The sequence below is a fragment of the Sceloporus undulatus genome, chromosome 1 (assembly GCF_019175285.1).
Source record: "Sceloporus undulatus isolate JIND9_A2432 ecotype Alabama chromosome 1, SceUnd_v1.1, whole genome shotgun sequence".
In the NCBI taxonomy this organism is placed as follows: Eukaryota; Metazoa; Chordata; class Lepidosauria; order Squamata; family Phrynosomatidae; genus Sceloporus; species Sceloporus undulatus.
The window spans coordinates 143,029,405-143,040,720 of NC_056522.1; the positions used below are offsets into that span (position 1 = coordinate 143,029,405).

General features: G+C 40.8%; 1 protein-coding gene across 1 annotated transcript in view; it reads right to left on the reverse strand.

Annotated features, from left to right (window-relative positions):
• Positions 1-4,188, reverse strand: part of COL21A1 (collagen type XXI alpha 1 chain) — a 103,007-nt gene extending 98,819 nt beyond the window's left edge. The window contains exon 1 of the mRNA XM_042438383.1: positions 3,831-4,188. The gene's annotated coding sequence lies outside the window, so the exon portion shown is untranslated. The remainder of the gene's footprint in view (positions 1-3,830) is intronic.
• Positions 4,189-11,316: the final 7,128 nt, after the last annotated feature.

Here is an 11,316-nt window from a genome sequence, read left to right on the forward strand (position 1 = left end):
TATTATTATTATTATTATTATTATTATTATTATTATTATTATTATTATTATTATGTTTTTAAAACAAGGTTATAGAAACACCTTGTTCTAAAACACCTTGCTTTGGATGGGAAGGGGAGGCTGGTTCTGGAAAATTTCAGAGCCATGTGCAGCCTTTGAGGTCCCTCCAGCTACTTTAACACATATCAGAAGCATTGCTTGAAAATAGTAGATCTCACAGAATCCCCCAGTTGGAACTTCCACTTCTGGAACCATCCAGTATTATCCTCTGCAATCCCTAAAGTTGCTATCTGCTACCACTTTTATATCATTAGTTCTTGTATGTGAGAGAGCGCGTGTTTTTGTGTGGAAGATGATTTCCCTTTCAATGTCATAAATAAAACTATATTTGCACCTTGCATTCTGGAGTTCTGTTTCTCAGAACTGGTATACACAGGCGTGATCCCTGCTTTTAGTTGCCCAAGGTGCTTTCAGCAGTTTTAGTTGAGCTAATAAAATTCCCCCTATTAAATACAGTGGTACCTCGGGATACGAAATACCCACGTTACGAAATTTCCGGGATACGAAAAAATCCCATAGGAAATAACTGTTCCGGGTTACGAAGGTTTTTTCGGGTTACGAAAAAATTTTTGGTGCTTTTCGGCGCTATTTCGCACAAAATCGCGGCTTTTCCCCATTAGCGCCTATGGCATTTCGGCTTGCGAATGCTTTTCGGGTTACGAAAGCGGCCGCGGAACGAATTAATTTCGTAACCCGAGGCACCACTGTACTGCTTATGGGTGCCCTCTGGGACCCTGGCATTTTGGGTAACAATGGACAACAGTATTAAAGAAGATAGGTCAGAATTCACTAAGGCAATTACAAATGTGTAACCACCTTAATTAGACAGCTACATAGTGTCTCTTGGCCTGAATCACACACACATCTTTACTTAGTGGGTAGCAGCCACTGTGCACAACAGAGGACTGTTCCCCTGTTGATCAGAAAGCAGCGGACTGATGTTTCTTCTCTCTCCTGTGAGTGATCTCCATTGCCACAGGAAGAATCAAGATCCCTGTTGTGATTCTCCTTCACACTGGAGGTTGCACATGTGAGGAGGGATGGAAATGCTAGTCAGCTGCTTCCTGTTCGAGAGGGAAACAGATCCCTGTCACTAGGCTTCTGCCTAATGAAAACTGGGTGACTTTCATCAAACATGCATATTCCCTGAACTATTGAATACTTAGAGATCATGAATATGAACCATTCATGAATGTGCAACTCTAGGTTCCACATCTTGACTGCCTCAGTGAATTCCAGCCATAATGATGATCTTTTACGCACACTGCAATTTCCTAATTCAAAAACACTTCCCATCATCACCACCAGCAGCTGGTATTAGCCTACTTGCATAAAATACATGGATAAAATACAAAATAAGCTTTTTCTTAGGGGATATAACAGCAACTTCAGCAAGTTTTCTATTTATATGGGGGAGCCAGTGTGCCATAGTGGTTTGAGTATTGAACAATGACTCATGAGACCAGGGTTCAATTATGCTTGGCTGTGAAACCGACTGGGTGACCTTGAACAAGTCACACTCTCTCCGACTCAGGGAAAAGCAATAGCAAACATCCTCTGAACAAATCTTGTCAAGAAAAACCCAGAACAGGGTTGCCTTAGGGTTACCATAAGTCAGAAATGACTTTAAGGCACACAACAACACAAGCAAAATGCCAGCTTCCACAGCACCAATATTCTTATCATGTGGAGTATGCCTTATAGATTAGCACTGCTATATTTTCAGGCCTAGTCTCACTAACTAGGGAGCAAGCCTAGTGCTTAGAGCACTGCCCTTAGGATGATTTATGTGTGAGTAAACATGCTTATGACTGCACCGTAATGTTTCAAATGGGACATTAACTGCAGAATTCACCAAAGCATTTAACAACAGCATCATAACATTATTAAGCTAGCTTTGTCAATTGAAAAGCCAACAGCACAATTATGTAGGAACATTATCTTGAATACAAATATGGTTATTATACTTGGGAGAAAAAGATGTTCCAGGAAGGATTATTAAAGAAACATGCTAATTGTTTATTACCACAACATGTTTTTCCATACTACCAATAATAGTATTACCTGGTATCTGAAATCAAAGGAGTCAGCATAGCATAGTGGTTTGAGCACTGGACTATGGATTCTGGAGACCAGGGTTCGAATCCTCATTCAAACATGGAAACTCACCTTGGGCAAGTCACACAGTCTCTTAACGTAACTTAAGTTAAACTTAATTTTAAATTTTTTAACTCAACTTAATTTTAAAATTTAACTCAACTTAAAATCATAACACAAAAGAATCAAGTTATGCTTGCATTAAGCATCATTCCCAAATGAACATAAACAATCTATTAAACAGAGGGATAATTTTTAAACAAATTCCAGATCAAGACAGAATATTGTATCACAAAGAAAAGCCAGAGAAGCTCTGCAGAAAAAGTCAATTTATTTAAAAAATGAAAGAAGTCTAGACAAAGGATCTCAGCATACCATGGTTAAAAGAGGCTCCTACAGAGATTGTACTGATTATCTAGAACACATAGTTCAGTTCAGTTTAGTGATGGCCCAAATCCCTCTGGCATGATTTGGCATCATCTCGGTATTTGGGAGTTTCCTGTGCTCAACTGTTACTTGAGAGTTTGAACTTGTAATGCTGATACATGCACTGATGGTGCTACAACCACATATATTATTATACTGTGCCCTGGAAATCATAACTTTAGCCTCACTTCCACCATACTCATCAGCCATGCTAGAGAGCCACCTGGTATTCCAACTCTCCCGCCCCCCTCCAGCATGGTGTAGTGGTTTGAGCACTACAGTTCCCAGAAATGGCGCCCTCTGGAACCGAATTGGGACGCGATGGGAACACGCGGCGTCGGCATCCCCCCATGCGATAAAGTCGCGTTTTGGGCCCCATCCGGTGCCCATCGCGTTCCTTGCGCACCCCCGCTCGCCCCCGTTAGAACGCGCTGGGGAGCGGTTTAAGCCCCATGCGATAAACTTCAAGGACTCTGGAGATCAGGTTTTGAATCTGTTTGGCCATGAAAACTGACTGGGCAGCAATGACAAACTCTTGAATAAACTTGCCGAAGAGAACCCTGTGATATGTTCACTTTAGGGTCACCATAAATCAGAACAACACACACACACAACATACCACTATCCTGCCCCTTGGGAAAGAGGGTTGTTTAGTGCTGGATGAGGAGAGACAATGAGCACACAAAATGCTGGGAGAAAGAAGGACTCAAGAGAAATCATTGTTTTCTCTGGACAATGATTTCTCTTGATTCTTTCTTTCTCCGGGCATTGTGTGTGCTCACTGTCACTCCAGACAAAAGACTGCTTAGAAGGTGGCATGGTCGTGCAGTGCACAGCAGTCAACAAAATGTTCATCAATAATAATGAACCAACATTAAAGAAGTTCTGCACACATGCCTATAAACCAGCCAGTGTTAAGCACATGCTCACTGTACATGTATAGAACCTCATTCAACACTTTAATAATGCCATAAGGGCAAATGTTACATGTAATATCCAAGCATTAGAAGCCACACAAATTTGTACACTGAACAAGATAATTACAAATTTTATTAACATCTTGCTAAGTACTCCAAATAAATGAATGATTCATTAATTTCACTCAATCGTTCTGACAAGAAGCTTTCATGTTAATGAGAAATGATTCTTCAAGTTAAAAAAAAAGTCTTTTAAAACTGTTTTGACCTGCTTTGAGTCCCAAAGTGGGAAAAAGTTGAGAAAAAGAGTAAGAATAAAAATAGGAATACCTGTGCAGAGGCCCTGGAAAAAACCTCTCCTCACAAATCCTGGTACAGACTTAGGAATCACCAGAACACAACAGCTTGCAGCTTGCAAGAAGCAATCTAGGATCATTCTAACACTGTGAAATACCAATAACGTGGTTTTATTTTAAATCCTCAACTGTAATCACTGGAAATTAAAACAGCCCAAATCCAATGATATATGTAGCCTCCTCTTGGCTTCCACATCATATATAGTTTTCTCCTTCCAGCTTGAGACATTTATATCCATGTGGTTCATGGGCAATTAAAAAGGCACTGTGTGCTGAAGTTCCTTCATGTCCTTTTTGCTAGCTGATCTTCTCAATTCTAAAGCCAAAGCAGTATGATTTCAATGTTTTTCCAGTCTTCTCAAAGTATGTTAAAGGTCATTTAGATTAGCCTGTTATCCCAAGAGCAAGTTAACACTTCTCTCATGTTGCACTGTGACGTGAATCAGGCCATTACATTTGGCTTATGCACTGGAAACCGTTTTAAAATATCATTGAATTAATGAATGAAAGGACAGACTCTAGAAGGGTCTAAAGGACTAAATGTCTACTTTACTTCATTCACCATTTGGAGCATAGTAAAACTATACATACTTACAGAATAAGGAAACAACTAAGTACTCATCATTCATTATACATAACAGAAGTAAACAAGGCATGATCTAATGTTGTGACCAGCCTAGAAAGCAGGACATACTGCTTGTCATGACATGCTGAACATGATGGCAGAAGCACATAGCCAGCTTGCTAAGCACTAGGAGGCACCACTGATAATAAGTTTCTTTTCCCAGGACTTTAATGCAATCAGATAGATGTGCACAGCAAGCGTGCTGCTTAAGGAAGCCAGCTGTAAGCAAGATTTTCCTGATTGAGGTCTTAAATAGTACATAGCCTGTGCACTTTCAGCTTGAGACTGAAACAGAACTCCAGAGTGCAAGTACAAATATAGTTTTATTTGTAATAAAAGGGTATCCCCATTCACACAAAGACATTTACTCATGTGCACATACAAGAACTAATGATATAAAAGATGGTAGCAAACAGCAATGGAACGGATTGCATAGGGTGATACGGTACTGTTTCCAGAAGTGGGGCTCCAATCGGGGGGCACTGTAAAATGAAATGGCTCAGCAGGTGCCTGTGGCCAGTGGTCAGCAATGCTGAGGAGTCAAGCAAGAAACTGACACACAGTCTGCCCAAACTTAAGTGAAACCAAACTGGGGTTCCTGAGCAGGCATATTTATAGGGCAAAGCATATCCCAGAGCAGATTTGTAGATTAAAATGAGGTTTCCAGAAGAGAAGAAAGAAATAGGAATTTGTGAATGGCTGGACAATCAGTGCAAATGTCTCTGGACAATGGGATATTGCTTTCAGAGGGAAGTACAGTGCTCCTGCATCATATGCGGGTGCCTTTTACGCGGCTTTCAGCTTATGCTGAAAGCTGTGTGACGGAAGTTGAATGGCGCGCAGCATGCACGACCCCCATTATTTTCAATGGGGCTCAAGCATATGCACTCTTTGCCTTACGCGGAGGGGTCCAGAATGGATCCCGATGTAAGGCAAGGGTGCACTGTATTCTTAGTTTTTTGTTCATTTGTAAACACAAGGTCTATCACACACCATCGCTTCTGTCAATTAAGGGATTATTCATATTCCCAACTTGACTGATCTATCATTGGCTATGTGCTCATGAGCTTTCCCCATGCTGAGCCTCTCAGATATCCAAATACGGTCACAGATTTCCTTTTATGGCATGGCTAATTTCCCACATTGGAATTGCCCTCTTGGCTACACACCTCAAACATCCATTTTGATATCAAGGGCCAGACCTCAAGGTACCAATGGGAAAGCAAATGAGACACAATGAAATATGGACACATTAATTGGCTCTATTCCCCTGCTTCGAGAAAAGAGGATGAATGGGTTGGTAAAGGGAATGAAAACAAACTACAGACAACTACTGAAGTCTGCAAAGCATGTTACCAAAGGTGGAATTAACACCATTGAAACGATATATTTTTTTCAAACAAGAGAAACTGAACTTTTATTCTTCATATGTCTCAACAGAGGCCACCAAACCCACAGACTCCCTGTCTACAACAGGGGAAGTTCTTGTTGAGTGCCAACATTTGAAGCAACACAGAAGGTCTGTATTCCTAAATGCAGTTTGTTCTGGCAAATGATGCCAACTTTAAGATTACATTGTGCCAACAAGAAGGGTAATTGGCCATTAAGAAGACAAGAAGGGAAGGGAAAAATTGTAATCATAGCATAGGAGACCCTGTCTTGATAAGCATGATTTACTGGCAAGCCATGTATACTGTATAGAGACTGAACATGCCAGAACTGCTAGTTCAAGATCTTGGCAGTAACAACCAATTAAGTCCATGGCTCCCTGGAAACGATGATTTCATACTGTGTACCAAAAAAAAAAGAACCCATAGATATCATTTCTCCTTTTATCAAGGAACATGAGATCCCACTTTCCCTGTATAAACAAATCAAAGAAAACAAGATAATCAATGGGGAGGATGGGCACTGCAGACTCTTCCAAGAAAACTGACAACCTGCTGGCCACACACTGTATGCACAATTTTATAAAAGAGGCCTACTTTTAAAAAATGAATACTTTGGACATTCGCACATCACAGAACTCAAAATCAACTAATTATTAACTTACTGGGAGAGCAGGTGTGCCCAGTACAAAAGATTCCTGGCATCTCTATTCAAACAATTACTGCATGTAGTAGTACTAGGGTATACTGCAGAGAGACAGAATGAGAGTGGGAGGGCAGAAGTGCAGAGCTCTCTATAGCAGATAATTCTAAGTACCTCACCAAACTATAAATCCCAGTCTTCCAAAGGATGGAGCCATGGCAATGAAAGCTGAAATAAACTGGGATAAATGTATAGTGACAGTGCCCTCATAGATCTAACAGCTGTATTTCTTTCACTGTAACACACTCTGGATTCAGATTTGTTGTTACTGTGTGCCTTCAAGTTGTTTCTGACTTATGGTGACCTTAAGGCAAACCTATCATGGGGTTTTCCTGGCAAGATTTCTTCAGGGAAGGTTTACCATTGCCTTCCCCTGAGGCTGACAGTGTGACATTCCCAAGGTTATCCCATGGTTTTCCATGGCTGAGCCACTCAGGGTACTATCTCCCATATCCCAATCAACATGATTGCTGCTTATGCCCCTGAGTCGTGTCTCCCTCACAGCCCCTTTGCTATATGTAAAATTTTGGTCACTCAGAAGTCTTTTTAGCCACGTTCCCCAATTTTGATACGGCCATATAGCCATTTCTGTTTTCACAGCCTCCAGCTCTGCCTTTCCCCCCCAATACCACTTGCTTCCCCTGTCAAATGTGTCACAATTTGCCCTGACGGGAGGATTGCACAAAGAGGTGCACAAAGAGGAAAGGAAACTCCTAGGTAGGTGGCTATGGAGCAGCCCTTGCACACAAGGACTCACATGGTCTCATCCTTTAGGAATGAAAAATGGAAGCACAAGTAATGGCTATGGGATGAATACTGTGAAATTAACAAAATGAAAATACTGCTTATTCCCTGGGTGGAAATTGTGGAGAATGAGAGCAAGTTGGGAGATCAAGTGGGGGGGGGGCTGAATGGAAAGCAAACCATACCCCTCCTTCCCCTTTGTAAAGCAGAGTGGGGCGGCTTGAGATGGCAGCTTTGGGTGGGGGACAGATGTTCGGAAGTGTTCTAAAATATACAATGTATTTTAAACTCCTGTTCTCTTCACACGAAGAGACCCTAGTTCTTAGCAGTGTTCTTTTCTATAACACACAGATGGCCTAAACAGATGTATGTAACAAAACTATTTAGCAGGGCCTAAACTCATGTATAAGAAGAGCCAATCTCTGCCTATCTACAGGGATGTAATGACTTTCATGCAGATCTGTAACTTTCTGAAGCACTGAAAGACAGTTTTATGACTAGTAATACACAGTGTTCTAGAAACCTGAGAGGAACACAAATTGCTCTCTATGCCAGAAATCTGACATTTCTAAAGGTGGCAAATGCATTTTCATGTGTATTTTGGAGTTTATTTAAATTCAGCAAATAGTCCTTGCTTGGAAATATTAGAATAGTGGCCAGAAGAAGAAAATGGGTGGAGGAGCTTATTAAAATTACAATGGGCACACATACTGTGTATGCATAATTTAAAGTAAACTATATTTTGCTTTATGTTGCAAAGCTGTATCAGCTTATGTAGAGCAGGTCTCTACATTTTACTGAATGACAGCTCCCATCCTCCCTGACCAATGCCCATGCTGACTGAAGCTGATGGGAGGTAGAGTCTAACAACATCTGGTGGGTTAAGGTTCCCCACCATGAAGAGGAACTTTTAAGCATAACTCTATAACATTCCAATATATTTTAATTCTGGTACTGATTATGAAATTATAAACTCTCAAGGCGATATTAACCAACTTATGGAGACTAGCGTATCTGTTACACATTAAACCTTGGCTATAGTGCAAGGACAGAAACATTTTAATAAATCAATTGATAAAACCCACAGAGAAAGGAACATTGTTTTTATTGTTGCTGTGTGACTCCAAGTCATTTCTAATTTATGTCAATGTGAATGTTGGCAAGATTTCTTCAGAGGAGATTTGGTGATTAATCCAGAATTTATGCCTCCAATTCTCATCAGCTCCCCCCAGCATAGTCCATTTTACCTTATCCAGCTCTAAATGTACTATCATAAATTGCCCAAAGCCTGAATGTGAATAATTTCAGGTCGAATCAAATTGAATCAATGACAAAAATGTGAATCTTATTACAAAAACAACATATCATGAGTTCAGTGGTCATCTTGTCAGGGACGTAGCTAGGATTTTAGGAATAGGGGGGTCCAGACTAAGTGCCACCATTATAATGGGGCTTGGGTGCGGCGGCGCAGCAGCACACATCATTCATTTTTCTTACGGAAGGGAGGGGGTCTGGACCCCAAGAACCCCCCCTTGGCTATGTCCCTGATCTTGTGAAGGTCACTGGAGCTGCAGTCCTATACAGATGAATGGCATTATTCTCACTGAAGATGATAGGAGTTATCTCTGTGTGGATCTATAGGATTACACTATGCAAATCCTCATATGTACCTTATTAGCATCTAAAATAATCAATTTTTTTTGCAAGTATATGCAAATTAAGATTCACCATCCTTGTAATAAGCATTTACAGTATGCCCTTTGTATCTGCTGGGGTTTGGTTGCAGGACCCACAGTGGATACCTACTGTATATACTCATCTATAAGGCAAGAAATTTATACCCAAAAATGACACCAAAATCCCAGGTTGACTTATATACGGGTCAGTATGGTAAAGTGATAACAGCTCTTTCAGATTTCTCCACGCAGGTGGGATGGCAGTTTATTTCTCTCTTGCACCATGCAGAAAGAGTTCCGTGTGACTGATTGCTTTTAAACAGAGACCCTCTCTTGCTCACTGTCTGGAGAGAGAAGGATGAAACAAAAGCTGAAAGCAAAAAGCATCAAGTTAGAGTCTTTCTTGCTACATGCACACATACAAACACTGAAGGAGCCTCCAAGTTTTACCCTTGACTTATTCACAGGTCATGGCAAAATCCATAATTTTGGCCCTTGACTTACACTTGAGGTAGACTTATTGTCGAGTTTATACGGTAAATCCATAGACGCTTAAGTCCCATTATATACAGTGGCATGGTAAAAAGGTGTCTCTCGTATAAAATGGCAAAACCAAGGTTTGTTTTCTAGAATGTATATATATTTAAAATATTTTAAAGATCCACAACTTTAAAATATTTGAATTGATGGTTGAATCCGTGGATACAGAATCCCTAGATACAAAGGGTACACTTTATACAGCAAGTGTTCAAGTTAAATCATAATGATGCTGCTGCTGATGATGATGATAACCTGCTATCAGATAAAAATTGAACGTCTGCCTTGGAAAACATGTCATAATGGACACAATGGCCTGTTACAGACAGCCAAAATAAAGCTGCTTCAAGTCACAGTGGAGGTATGGTGTTTAAATGATGCATGTGTCCTAAGAGTCCAGAAGCCACACCAAAGCCACGCTCCAGTCCTTAGGGCTGAAGTGTGGCTTTGGTGCGACTTCTGGACTCTTAGGATGCATGCATCATTTAAACACCATACCTCCACTGTGACTCGAAGCAGCTTTATTTTGGCTATCTGTAACAGGCCAATGCAAGACCTGATAAGAGGCTGGGGTTCTATCACATTTATTTTTCCCTTTCAAAAAATGAATGTGAAATTTATCTTGGCATACTTTTTAAATGTTCTCAAAACATCAAAGGGTTTTTTGAAACCTGAAAACCTCAACCACTAAACATTTCTTCATGGCAACAACATATGTGGATACCTAGTCAGAGACTAATCTATTTTTATGCATCATTTACTCTGCAAAAATAATGACTCGTTTTTACAATATTCATGAAGCATTCTGGAATGTTTCTTGTATGTTGCCAAAAAAACCATTTCATGAAATCTTTGATCTTATAGTACAAAATAGTATAATTTGGTATAATGGATGCATCTAGCCAACTGCATGCTATTTCTTTTCCTTCTTTTGTTCTCCTTATTCCATTTTGAACATCATAGAAAACCAACCTACACCTTGATGGAAATTGGTTGTGGAATTTTTAATATTTGCAGTTTTGATACTTTCCCAAAGCAGTACCAACAGCGACTCTACTAAGGCTAGTTTCTCTCCTTGAGTTCTTAAAGGATAAGTATCGCCAGGACTTTATGATTCAATCAGCCAAAACCTGTTATGAATCTCTCAAACTGAAGAGGACACATTGCTGGCTGAGGAAGGCAATGTCAACGTAAGGGGATCATAGAACAGAATAATAGAATAATAGAGTTGGAAGAGACCACAAGGGCCATCCAGTCCAACCCCCTTATCATGCAGGAAATCTCAATCAAAGAATCCCCGATAGGTGGCCATCCAGCCTCTGCTTAAAGACCTCCAATGAAGGAGATTGCATATAACCAATATCTTTCCAGCTTCAAAGTAGGAGTGGCAGTAAGTTTTAAAACTGCAACAGTACAACCAACTAAGGTGCAACCTGCAGCCGCCTCTTTTCACGCCGGATTGGGACTGTGGTAACCGCATGCCACAGCCCCAATCTGGCCTTTCGAGGGTGCAAAAAAAAGAGTCGCAAAAAGTGGCTCCTTTTTGCACCCTTGAAAGGGTGCCAAAGCCGTGGTGGCACAGCTATACAGTCCTTCTTCAGTGCTGTGTCGTATGGACTCAGTGCACCATGTGGAACAGTGCACAGTGTCCTGGTGCCCTGGGGGTGGAATCATCATCTAGATGCAACACCCCAGCTCTGCCCCCAGGCCAGCCTTTCAGGCCGGTCTGTACAGGGCCTAAACCATGTCAAAACACTGCTTTTCCAAATCCTGGAGAGCACAATAAA